The 14,558-nt window shown below is 36.8% G+C and overlaps 1 protein-coding gene and 1 pseudogene across 3 annotated transcripts in view; one reads left to right on the forward strand and one right to left on the reverse strand.

Moving 5' to 3' along the window:
• The window catches only part of grm8a (glutamate receptor, metabotropic 8a), a 369,998-nt gene that overhangs the window by 191,494 nt on the left and 163,946 nt on the right, over positions 1-14,558 (reverse strand). The gene's annotated exons all lie outside the window — the stretch shown is intronic.
• Positions 10,499-10,616, forward strand: LOC114466241 (uncharacterized; annotated as a pseudogene).

Below are 14,558 nucleotides of genomic sequence, written 5' to 3' on the forward strand. Positions count from 1 at the left end.
ACCACAAATACAAAAAACCAAAACCCTTTTATTAACCTATATTAATGTTCTAATTGGTCATTAATGCTGACATAAATGTTGATAATGTGGATCAGATACAATCACATTTTTTGATATTTTTATGAGAGAGTGACGTGCAGTCAGGGTAGGCAAGGTAGGCAGTGCCTACCCAAGGGTGAATTGATATTTTAATTATTTGTTTTAATTATAATATGATTATAAATTATTTATTTTTCAATTTCCTACAGCCTACAGTACCTATAAGTTTGAAAGTACAAGCATTATGTGCTTTTCATAGCTCAAATTTTCTCCGTGTTTCTGCGTTTCCAACACAAACAACGGATGCGCTGCCGTGTCATGAGATATATCTTGTTGGGAGAGTATGGAGGCTATATTAAATAATTGTTTATGTTTCTTTAATGGTGTTTTACAGTGTTGATTTTGTTAAATTAACACTTGTCAGCAGAAACATATGGAATTGTCATTGGTGTCGACATTGGTGGTCCCGATTTGCAATGCCCTGCCTACCCTACCCGAGTGCTCACGGCACGTCACTGCTATGAGATTACATTCGTTGTAATTTGCGCTACATAAATGAAGTTGAATTGAATTAAAATGATTTTTTTGTGGCCCCCGCTGTGATAGTGTTGCCCATCCCTGAGCTATATTTTCATTAATTAGGAAGCTTAAAAAGATAACCAAGAGGAAAGAAATGAGATGATAGATATTTGTTTTTAGTGTATTTTACAGCTGATTTCGGACCCGTTATCATAAGAGATGCTAACAGAAAGCTAACACAAGAGGAAGAAACTTTTATTAGGTTATTTATTCCAGGCTCAGTAATTGTGATTAATTGTAATTGAACTTTAGTATTTGAGAACATAATTTTAATTGACTTTCTGGGGATAAAAATAACTGTTATTTAATTGTAATTGGAAAAAATGCTGGTCACTGTAATTGTAATTGAATTGTAATTGAATATGGATAATTTATAACATAATTGCAACTGAAATATTAAATTTACCATGTTTTACACACAGGCAAAGAAAAAAGGATGGATGATTCCCACGTCCCAGACTGTTGCCAGAAGAAGACATATGGTCGTTCCCATCACAGAAGAGAAAGTGAAATCCAATAGGTTGGCAGAGCTTTGGCCCAGCACTAGCAAAGCGTGGGTGTACTGTGTGCGTATGTGTTAGGTCTCCAAAATATTCAACCTTTCCAATCCGTGAGGAGGCCATTTTGCTTTTACGCCTCAGTGAACCTGTGACTGCTGCGAACCAGCGAAACAGAGAAAGAAATAGAGACAGAGGAGGGGAAGGAGGGGGTGCATGTGTAGAAAGATGAGATAAACAGGAAGCAATAACATCTTTGGTCTCGTGCTGGGAGCAGAAGGAGAAGAGGAGATGATTCAGGAGCGTGTAAGACCTGACAGCAGTAGTGAAAAAGAAAAAAACTCAGAAGAGATATGGGACAATAAGGAACTGCGTGTGTGTGTTTGGAGGCACAGGTATAAGTGTGTGTAATTTGCTTAAGCCTCTGGATGAAGCTTAATGCCATCATAGTGTAGGGATTTGTTAGGTTAAGCATCTGAATGTTGGACTGTTTGAGGTATTTGATGAACACCAGCAAGAAAAACATATCGATTTACAAGAATAAAAAATACTACATCACTCAAGTTCGATTACTGATGTTTAATTCATTACAAGCACGTGAAGCACACTTACAGGGTTTACCAAGTTATTGTCCTTATGTAACCTATAACTTGTTTTCTACACTACAAGAATCTTCTGAATGTCTTCTCCCCATAGATTTTATCCTTCATGAACTCTATCCATCCTTCCATCCACCTCTAACCTTCCTCAGAGACGACAGCCTGCGTATCTGACACTACCCGAGGACTCACTGCAGATTATGATCTAAATATAACTACTGCCAATCAGGACATCACACACACACACACACACACGCACGCACACGCACACTTGCTTTTATAGAGAGATGCATAAATATTCTCATCAGATGAAAAATCTAAATCAGGGTCCTCCTCACCACAATCCTCTGCCTCAGAAACATTCTCCTCAACATCACTTTCACTGTGAAAGAGCTGTTCCAAAACCTTATTGACAGCAAACCTTTTCCTCCACGACAATTTCAAGAAAACACTTTTTATGTTTATGTGCAACACACACACACACACACACACAAACCAGGGTTGGGGTCAATTATAATTGTAATTGCGTAATTGAAAATAATAACTAATATGGCATAATAATAACTGTAATTTGAAAAATCTGTTGCTTTAATCTCGTAATTATAATTAAATTATAATTGAGTTCAGGTAACTGGCTTCTGTAATTGCCATTAAAATTCTATAAAAAAAATGTCAGTTATAATGTAATGCAAAACTGGGGAACCATGTTACAGTTCTATGTACAGTTATGGAGTTAATTATTAAAATATGTGTCATATCAAGCTTTCCATTTAAAAAAATATTACAACCTATTTTTTCATTGATGAGGAAGCCCTAACAAAGTAACCAACATAATTAAACAATAGATAGTATTTGTTTTTAGTGTATTTTACAGCTGATTTAGGACCATAAGAGATGCCAACAGAAAGCTAACACAAGGGGAAGGTTAACTTTTATTATGTTATTTATTTCAGGCTCAGTAATTGTGAATAATTACTGGTAACTAATTGTAATTACATATGGGTAATTAACGTAATTGTAACTGTAAAATGTAATTGACCCAAACCCTGACACACACACACACACAAATGCAAATACACATTTCCATACACAGCATTTTGTTCCATAATTCAGCCTGACCACAGTGTTGCTTGTTCCAAATCTCTTTAATCTTTCCAGTATCTGAGCTGAGAAAACACATTTTAGAAGAAGAAGAATTCCTCTGAAGTAAGTAATCTACATCCTGTTGTTCAGAATATAATTAAGAGTTTTCAAACAAACCCCAACTCCAAACCTGTGACCCTGCATGCTTAAGTTGTCATCTTAATGGTAAACACTAATTAGCTTCAAGGCTCTTACTTTGAAATTCTAACAGGTTCACATCAATTGTAAACAACATTCTGTGTTATATCATGCAGCCTAATCTTATACATGTACGGAAATGCTGTATGTACGACTCGTACACGCCGGTATGGACACACACACAGGTAATAACTGAAATGAGAGCTTATCATATTTCATAAGAGGTAGCGAATACAATATCAAAGCCAAATGTATGTATTAACAAGACGTCCAGGAGCTCAACTGCAGGTCGTCTGCTGGAGAGGGAGCTCACAAGAGAAGGTAAACAATATGTCTGCGTTCATAATCATAACTCAATGAGAGTTCAGCTAGTTTGCGGAGTCCCTCAGGGCTCCATTCTATGCCCTCTTATGTTTACTAATCTAATCTAATCTAATATATCCGAGTGGTTCAAACATGACAAGCTTTCTCCTAATATACATAAAACTAACGTCATGATTTTTAGCGCAAAAAACGTTAACCTCAGTCAAAATGACGTGAATTTGCTAATTGATGGAGTCAAGATTAACAAAGTAGATAAAAACCAAATTTTCAGGAATCATTGTTGATCAAAAACTCACTCGAAAATCTCACTCTGAGTATGTTTGGAGAAAATTCATTAAATCAATAGGTATTTTGGCCAGAGTCCGTCCATTTGTTAATCCCTCTTGTATGATGACACTATGTTATAGTTTCATATTCCCACACCTTATCTATTGTAATATGGCAAAACCTGTCAGACTTATTTAAACAAAGTTTTGCTAATTCAAAAGACATTTCTTGGAATTGTTTGATTCCTCGGATATAATGTCTTCATCTGGTCCTCTGTTCAGAAAATACTTTTTTTTTTGTCAATTTTCAATATTAACATTTACAAATAATGTTTATTCATGTATAGGTATGTGCACTTGCCCACTGAGTTACCAAATATTCTTCTGAGTTTCACAATTATTCAACAAGGCATTGCAGGGATTTTCATCTGCCAAAATGATTTACAGATGTACATTTTTTTGAAAAGTTAAATTTTTTGCACTGATCTGTGACTTTGTATATGCTATATATCTCTATATCCAATTTTAAAGTAGTGACTGCCAGCCCTGGCTTTTGCTAAAACACCAGTATTCGACCCGTGGAGTGCATACACGGAACATGCTTAAGATGAGGGTTTGAAAATGAAAAGTGATCTCTATGTTTGTAATTAAAATGCAGTTAAAAATTTACATATTAATCTAATAACCAAGCAGACCAATTTCCAAACTCACGTTCATACATGTCCTCCATCATGGTGTGGTGCGGTGACACACATACTGTAACTGACAGCTCGAATATGTTCTGACGTGTTTTCTTTAATGAATCAAGTGCTCCATTAATGAAGTGCCACAGGGTGGATGGAGGGTTAGTGAAGTGGACACTCGTCCTTGGGAGAGTTTAGATTTTAATAGCATATATTTCATGATAAGGTTAGATGAGTTTGGTTATGTATTAATAATTATTCTCCCACTTTGGGTAAACTTAATCTTTAAAAAGAAAAAAATAATAAATAAACTGTATATAAAAAGGTCAAAATGAGAAAATATTTCAGTGTTGCTATATGTGGGAGGAGGGGCTTCTTGACTAAATGGTTTTAGGCCGTCGCCTTGCTATGTTTTCACACAGTTTATAGAACGAGTTTAAGCGATGGAAAATAATAATGCATTGAAATTAGAGCTGCTTATTGATTCAGATTTCCCCCAAATCAATTCAATTCACAAGGGCCCCTAGTTGATTCGTGATTCAAATAGATTCCAATTGATTTGGTTAACAATTTTTCAGTTAAAATAGTAATTTCACTTGAATATGAAAAAGATTTTCAGAAATATTAATGTTTACAATAAGAATTGAGGCCACAGCACAGTAGAAAAGACGTATTAAATGATGGATTTTAAAATTTTATGAATCCATATCAGGCCCTTCTAAGGAAAATTGATTAATATGCTTTATTAAGGTGGAAAAAGGGCACCAATGGTTTGATTTTTTTTCTTAAATACATAGCATTTTAGGAAAAAGAAAAATACCACACAGTTTAAACAGCCTGAAAAGGAAATACATGTCATTATTACTTAAAACCCATTTGTTTACTTTGGCCCTTGGCAGTTTAGTTGCTTTTATTATATTTGTATTTGTTGTGCCATTGATTTACATATTTTAAGATCTATTCTATTCTTCTATTTTTATTGTAAAGCACACTTTGGTATGTTGCTGGCTGTTTTTGTGTGCTATATATATATATATATAAAGCTGACATTATCATGTATGGTCAAATATCAGCTATAGGTTAACCACAGCAAAAAAAACAGAAACAAAAAATAGTCCTTTACTAATGAACTAGTGCCCATTGTACTAATACTGACATATCAATGAACCAAATATTTGTTACTTTATTTCAAATTGTGAAAAGAAAACTTTAATCTTAATAAATATTAAAACTCATTAATCTATCAAGGAATAATAAATAAAACTGAAAACTAGAAATCAGACCACTGACCTGAACGAAGCATCATTCCCAACACAGAAGCAACCATTGAGTGTTTAGCCACGCCTTAAGATAATTAGGTGATGGAAAACACCTGAGTGGAAACACGAGGCAACTAAAAGAGGGACAATCAAATCTCTCACACACAAACACGAGATAATAATCAGACAAGAAAGTTTCACTGACAGAGACAGAACTGGATTAAAGGGCGTGGTATCATGGTTGTGTGACATTCCCTCCTCAAAAACATACCTCCAGTTATTTGAGTATGCTATAGAATGGTACTATGTGCCTGAAAAAACATGATACCCCCCCCAACACATGACCAACCAAATACTAAACAATAACTAACACAGAAGTTGGACAAATAGGATAAATTCAACTGGACTTTAACCCACAACCTACAAATGACAAGACTGAAACTAACTTAATGAGCTACATAACCAACTTAACATTTCATTGAAACAACAAAACAAACGTTGAAACCAAAGACCCTGGCTCATGACACGGTGCAACTAAACCTTTTTCTCCAAGCGTTGGTTTGAAACATTTAAGTTTCAGATCTCCAGTTTATTGCAGCCACAGAGATCACGTAGAATACTAATTACTGACTATGAATAAAACATTTTTCTCACTCTTGAAAAAAACAAACTTAAAATCTTTGACCAATTTATTCATTACCCCCAAAACTGCAACTTCCACGCACTGTTTTTGCTACAACCTGTTACCATGGTAACATCCAGCAGTCACCAATAAAATATACTAAAATATATTTACTTTACGCCCATATGGGATATGTTTCTCATTAATATAGTTGATGATGATAAAAATGTGATTATTGTGTTATGTAATGGCCTGCACTGTGAGATTTGTAATGGCTAGTTTTTTATTACACCAGAGATGTCTGCCTAGAAGAGGAAACCACTAACATTGTTTCTATGTGTAACTTTTATCTGCAGTAGATGAATACAACATCCATAAGAATAACATTTCTCTGTAAACAGAAGGCCAGTCACCAACAAACCATACAGAAGTTATAGCTGCTATAACACCACATTTCACTCTAACCTTAAAACAGTCAACTCTTCCCCACCCTGACTCCGTCTTCCCTGTTCCCTTCCCCCTCACCTAGATGTAACACTCCCCATTTTCCTACCCTGACTCCCTCTTTCCTGTTCCCTTCCCCCTTACCTAGATGTAACACTGCCCATTTTCCTACCCTGACTCACTCTTCCCTGTTCCCTTCCCCCTTACCTAGATTTAACATTGCCCATTTTCCTACCCTGACTCCCTCTCCCCTGTTCCCTTCCCGCTTACCTCGGTGTAACACTGCCCATTTTCCTACCCTGACTCCCTCTCCCCTGTTCCCTTCCCGCTTACCTCGGTGTAACACTGCCCTCTCTCTTTACATCCTCCCTTTAATAAAGTATTTCTTAGCCCTCCTTAGGGAGGGCTGGTGATGGTCACAATTATGCAATAAAATAAATGAATTTATCTAATTGCAATAACAAAACATGCATTGCTGTCTGAAAAAGATTGCACTTCTTGTAGTGTTAACTTTCAACAGCATGCATGAAGTGAAAACAAAATGAAAATATAGGCAAAATTAGGCAGTTATGATTGACAAGCAGAGTGTAATGTGCATTTTACATCTGTTTAGGCAAGAACTTACAATTTACAATGTTACAAAAGCACACAAGACAATGGTATATGTCACTGAGCTAATTAGCACATGGAAATGTCACCTGTAGCATCACTAATTGACTATAAGTCAGACGACTGCACGTAAGACAGCAGCTGTTAGCGTTTAAAGGCAGATTTCAAACGGCTGGCAAAAATGCAGTTATTGAGACAAAAGTTAAAAAAATCAATTGGATCAATTTGATTTATTGGCTCGATAAGTGAATAAGTAATGTTTAAAAACTACAGTTTTGAATAGACTTCAAATGATCGCAGGTAGAGCAAAATTAAAAATGCAACATCATTTACCATGACTCAAATATGTTTTCAATTTTTTAAACGAACATTGAAAACACATGTAGCAAGAATTTGCAAATGCACATTTATTATACTGTTTACAGAGTGATGGACTTAATCATTTGCAATAGGTATAAATGTACCTGTGTTTTTTTTTCAGTATGTGGAGCTACATTTTGGTGAAAGTTGAAAATCTGCAGCACATATGGTTGTTTTGTTGGGAATTTTCTAAATATGTAACTTTAGACGCTTGCTGTAGCACCACCTTTATAACAATTGACCTGTTTTTGCAACAGAGGCAATCCGGCATGGGACTTTGTGCACAATGTGGTTATTTTTCATGCTTGGAAAGTCCGATTTCCTCAGTTGAAGAAAGAGAAGTGGAAAACGTAGGCCCTTTGTCCCTAATATTGGTCAAATCTTTAACAGGCTGTATATATTAGTTGCAGGGGAAGTACACTGTACTGTTATGATGTAATGTTGATGCTAGGTATTAACTATTCACATCAGTGTGACATTGATCTCTAATAAGGGATTCCATGTTTGTGTATGCATTGTTTACACAGGTCAGTGGGATTAAACAGAGAAGTGGTTTTTATGATAGTCTCCTTTTTAATTGCTTATTTGTAGCTGCATTCACTGATCCCTCTTTAAACCATGCAGAATTTTGTATTATTCGTACAAGAACTAAATACATTTCTGCTTCTTCTTTTGACACATTTTAATTGAGTGAAATTGAATTTTTTTTCTATTAAAGAGAGTATAATGTGGAATTGGCTCTTTACACCTCCGGCTATTATTTCTCTGACTCTTAATTTCCTTTAAATATGATTTTTTTACATACAGAGTAGCTACTGCATGGTCTGCTATACTTTATCACTGTCTTTGTTAGCATATATTATCATGACACGCCATTTGGATTTCCATTAGTCAAAGAGCTGATTAAAAATGAAACGGAACATTTTAGTTAAAATTACTGCCCAACATTAGATCTCACTCATTCATGCTGAGTCCATTGGTTGCTCTTACAGACATTTAAGTATTAAAAACAATCCTTTGTGATAATAATTTATTTCTACGTTATGTCTAAAATTTTTCGTTGCATGCCTATGATGTTCAAAAAGGAATGAATTGGGGTTCCTCATATAAACTAGTTTAATAAATGGTGCAAGGATGATTCGGTAGCATTGTTTCTACATTGAATATATTAGAAAAAAAACATATGACGTGGATACTTGATTCTACACCTGGAAAACGCCTAGCTGCCTGTTTTTCTTTTGGTTTTGATCATTTGTATGTGACAATGGAAATGAAATGAAACTGATAGCGTTTTTTAATATTATGCAAGCTATCCCTTCTTTGATTGTTTGGGTATTTTGATATTAAAATGCATTCAGAGTGTCTGTGTGGATGGAGGGTTTTTCCATTTTTTATCAAAAACAGTTTAATACTTTTAATTTGTTTACATTTTTCATCACCTGTTATTAGCATCAGATGTGAATCAAACTTATGGGGGGTTTCCACTGGATACGTCGACGCTGTACCACGGCACCAATCTGGTTTTGCTTCGCTGTCCACCATCCGGTAATCCCCAACGGTTGAGTTTTGAGTGCGCCACGGTGCACTCCGGTTAGACGACTGTGACGTCACGAGACAGAGTTCTCATGATATTTATAAAAATGTATGTGTTACAAACGCAACAATAAACAGATAAACAGGTCAGTGTTCCTAATGAAGGAGAACAAGAAGGTTGGACTCTGGATTTGTCATAGCCACATTTTTTATCAACAGCCAACAGAGAAGAGATAAAACTGCACCAGTAAAACATGAACTATAACAAAGTTGCTGCAGTTTACAGTGCAGTTACAGTATGAGAGGAAACAATATAGTGAATGTGATTTTGTTTTTACACATTATGACGTTTTGGTGAAGTAGTTACTTGAAATATAATCTGAAGTGTTTTATTTTGAAAAGTAACCCGAAATTTTATTGCAGAGTACGTGCTTAACTTCCTGTTTAGCTTAATTTGCTCTGTGTCGATTGATGCCCCATATTTTGCCACGGTCATTAAATCACTACCCACTTTTTTTTTAAATTAGAATTCTACCAACCAAATTTAGTTTTTCACAAATTGCTGTTGAAAACAACCATATATAATCTTTTTGAAAACATAAATCTATATATTTTCCTGTGCAACATGCATTTCACAGCATGCCTGTTAAAAGAAAAGTTTCTTTCAAAATAAAAGACAAGTCCAACACGAGAGACATTAAGTATTTATCTATTTTTGACCAGCTGTCCGTGACCCACTTTCGGGTCCCGACCCACCAGTTGAGAAACCATGCTCTAAATAACCCGGGGTTTCCACTGGATACGTCTCCGCTGCGCCACGGCACCGATCCGGTATTTCACCGCTGTCCGCCGTCCGGTAATTCACACCAGTTGCGTTTTGAGTGCGTTGCGTTTAGAGCATGTGTCAAACTCAAGGCCCGAGAACCAAATACGGACATTTAGAGCATCCAATGTGGTCCGCAGGGGAAGTGAAAATAACGGCGAAAACATCAATTATCGTGTAAATTGCTAAATATTTCAGTTGTGAATATCTGAGTCCCTCCAAATACACAAATTCAATAAAACTCCACAATATTTGCAGGGCTCACAGTTTTCCTGACCAAAGACTTTTTTTTTTTTCAGAATTTGTTGAAATAACTCAATATTTTCAAAAAATCCTGCAATTTTCCTCAAATTATTCTACAAAATGCTTCCCGAATTGTCATCCATCCATTTTCAGACCCACTTGTTCCTGTTATTCAGGATGGCAGGGGTCTGCCGGTGCCAATCTCCGGCTCTCATTGGGCGCTGGGCGGGGGTACACCCTGGACAGAGCGCCAGTCCATCGCAAGGCTTTCCAAATTATTAATATGATTTTTCTAAACCAAGGAAATTTATAGTGACAATCCTGCAGGGACTGATATGTGTGTGGCCATACCAGCCTGTCATTGCCTGATCCCGTTAGATCTCGGAAGCTAAGCACGTCTGGGCCTGGTTAGTAGTTGGATGGGAGACCACTGAGAATTCCAGGTGCCACAGTGGGGGACAGTCACCCCAGTGGTATCTGTCATTGTGTCCTTGGGCAAGGCACTTCACCCACATTGCCTAGTATGAATGTAGTGTGTGAGTGAGTGTTGGTGGTGGTCGGAGGGGCCGATGGCGCACTATGACAGCCTCGCTTCCGTCAGTCTGCCCCAGGGCAACTGTGGCTACAATAGTAGTTTACCACCACTAAGTGTGGAGTGAAAGAATAATGCCTTAATTCTGTAAAGCGACTTTGAGTGTCTATGATAAAGCGCTATATAAAACTGATGCATTATTATTATTATTATTACATGTTGCTTGGATACATTAATGTTGAAATTACTCATTTTTCCGCCTATAATCTGTGGCCCACTTGAGATCAAATTGTAAATCAAATTATATTTTGATTTGAACTGAATTGAATTGAATTTGGTCGGTGCCACATCGAGTTATCTACAGTTTGTGCATTTCTATTTTATTTTTTATTTTTAAAAGTGCAAAAATTCTTAGCTGATCCAGTTTCACTTGTTTATAACAGTTGAGCTGTTTATGTGTTTTTAAGTTTCCCCGATGTCATAAAACCTTAAAAAGACCAAAACATGCACCGGCGTTTCCACATCGAAATAAAGTAGATGTAAATCCGCTGCCAATGTCTACGACTTACCCCCAAAGGATCAGTACGACTGGATTTATACTACTAATAAAATGTGAACATTGTGTGAAGAGCAACAAAATCAATCAGGAAATGAGACTCAAATTAAACACCTACTATCACTGGCAGGAAGAATGAAAATCCTTCAAGGAATCAGGAAGTTAAAGGAAAACCATTCCTATGTCTCTGTTTAAAACGTAATAAATTCATAGTGCAGTGAAAAATTGGGTGAGGCTTGGATAAGTGGTGAAACTTTTTAAATCCATGGTTCCAAGCTGCTAGAGTGAGAATAAATTACTCTGTCAAACTAAAGAGACACAGTTACATTTGTCAAAATAAAGAGTGCAGCAAAAAAAAAGCCATTTTCCAACTATTATCACGTTTTGTCTTTATCTAATGATTTTCACTATAACTGTTACCGTCAAACCTCATTAGGATGTAAATGTAAAAGCTAACAATGTAAATCATGTCATTTGATTTAAATTGTCTAAAATCTGTAGATGTCAGCCTGTTTAAAACTGTAGGAATTGATGATACGTCGGAAGACAAGGGCTGAGTTTTCAAACTTAAAGTTCATTCAGAGAGATTTTTTTCTATCTTTGTCACTTTATACTTAGCTACTAGATTGTAAATTTCTGCCTCTGGCTGCTCAGTCGATGTGGATTTATGTCTGTATCTGCACTTCATTATCAGCCTGGCCCAGACACATTCATCCTCATTCTCAGCTCTCTGTAGTAGGAAACTGAGGATGAACTTTGAGAGTCCAGAGTTTTCAAACAAAAGTCAGGAGCCAAACGGAGGAAAATGAACAGCATGAGTTGGAATCAAATGAATCATTTAACATAAAGCATCAAACCATTTCTCAACATGTGGAAAGACAATGAGAATTGGAAAAGAAAATTCAAACAAACTTTGCGATCTTGAGAGAGAGTTTTTAACAATGTACAGATGATTTTTAAAAATCCCTTTAAGACACGTGTCAAACTCAAGGCCCGGGAACCAAATTCAGCCCTTTAAAGGATCGAATTAGGCCCTCAGCAAAAAGCAAAACAAAGTCATAAAACCATGAATCATTGTGTAAATTATCAAGTAACTGAATTGTAGATATATCAGCGAGATATAAATAAACACATTCAATGAAACTCAACAATAATTAACAGGGCTCACATTTTCCCCAATGCTTATGTCACATGATGGCACATTTTTCTCAAAGCCTGCAATTTTCTTCAACTTGTTCCACAAAATTTCTCCAAACTACATAAAAATGGGTCAAAAAATCAAATAAATAGAAAGTGAAGATCCTGCAGGGACGGATATGTCACTTATTGCTTTGATATTATCAGTGCCATATATATTTCATTATTTATTTCATTTATTTACGTGACAATGCTAACTAGGCCACAATAATGTTGAAATTACTAATTTTCTCACCAAAAAATCTGTGGCCCATTGAAGATAAACTGCTCCATAATTGGCCCCTGAACTAAAATGAGTTTGACACCCCTGCTTTAAGATATACATGTTTCCTTTTTTAAGTTAAACTATGTTCATGGTTTATTGACTGTTACATTTTTTTGGGGAAAGACCATTTTACATCGGTTAGGACAGTAAAAAGAGAGGAGAGGCTCTAAGCTAGGGGCGGACGTGTGAAAAGTGAAGGAATAACTGACTTTAAAGGGATGATAAGAAAGGAAAAACATCAAATTATATCATTTTTAATTTCAATAATTGTAGCTCTAGAATGGGAATGAGATAGTGTAATCATGAGAGAGAAGAAGGAAGTGCAGGAAGCCAAAATAACTCAGAGAAACGCCAACAATAAATGAATAAGGAAGGACTGAGGTTACAGATACAGAGGAAGGCAGTGATCATTAATCACTTTTCCTAATCCTAAACTTGAAGCAATGCAACACTGATTGTAGTCAGAGCAGTAGTTGTAATTCTGTCCAGGTCACACCGAGCTAATCAGCCTCTGTCAGCTCGTCCTCCATCAGCCTGTTAGTGTGTGTGTGTGTGTGTGTGTGTGTTAGATACCAGCAGTAAGTCAGAAAACTGTCTGATAAAATGCACAGTTACAGAATACAAAAACCCCACAAACCAACAATTTTAAACATTAGAACATGCACACATGGGCAACTGGCTAACGTTATGAGGCCCCCCAAGTAGGGCTGGGCAGTATACCGGTTCATACAGAGTACCGGTATATATTTTAGTTATGACATGAATTTTTAATATACTGCTGTACCGGTGTATTTCATTACACAACTTTCAGAACGCTACGCTGTGCTGCGTTTCAGAATCGGAACCTTTTCAACGTTGCACTTCTAAATAAGAAGGTAAACAGTAGCGCTCTGGTGTTAGTTGCGGTGTAAATCATACGTGTAAATGGATAAGAAAGACACAATTGACCTTTTTCACACTTCTGCATTTTAAACCGGAAGTGGTGTGCAACAACTTCCTGTGGCTATAGCTTTAGCGTGAAACAGCGACAAAAATGTTCTTTCTCGTCGGGTTGTTCTTGTTCTGTTCCTGGTTGTGGGGCAAGAAAACAGCCGTACCTGTCTGACCACGCTTTTCCGACGAACCCAGACCAAAGGAGGTGGTGGATCTAAGCAGTTAGGAGGGATGAGGGTCCGGAATCTGTATTCTACACAACACCTGGCACGTCACTCAGGAGGATTCTGTCAGTGGATCCAGTCACCATCAGATGCCTTAAAAAAGGAGCTGTTTCATATCTCGTGGAATGATTTTATTGCACCACCGTAGAGCGAGTCTGCCTTCGAGAGGGCTCAGAAACGGCATGTTGTCCTCTCACAGCAAGCTAGCTATGCTAAAGCTGCTACGGCACATCCACCCACAGGTAATAAACACAAACATATATCAGAATGTTAAAATACAATTTAAAGGTCTATAACATGCCTCTCTATAAGCATTCCAAATATTTATTACAATGTTTATACATCATATGTTGTCAATAGCAGTTAGTTCACTAAGCTACTTCTTCTCTTATCTTGATAGCTGTGGATATAATCTTCATGGAAGAACTAATACCCTTTATCAAGTTAATTTGTTCGGGTATTCGCCGCTGCGATTGCCTCCGCATCAGCGAACGAAAAAGTTGACAAGTTGAGCAACGCTGTTGAAAAAATAAGAGCCAATTTCCCTTAGACCCGCAATAACAGGAAGTTACTCGGCACCAGGAGGCGCTACTTCCGGTTGTCGTGAAAAAGGTCAATTGAAAGCTCTGAAGCTGCATGTGAGCGTGTGCCTGCGTGCGCATGCCTCTGCTACAGGAGAACAACACAGAG

Source organism: Gouania willdenowi, chromosome 6 (genome assembly GCF_900634775.1).
Source record: "Gouania willdenowi chromosome 6, fGouWil2.1, whole genome shotgun sequence".
Taxonomy (NCBI): Eukaryota; Metazoa; Chordata; class Actinopteri; order Blenniiformes; family Gobiesocidae; genus Gouania; species Gouania willdenowi.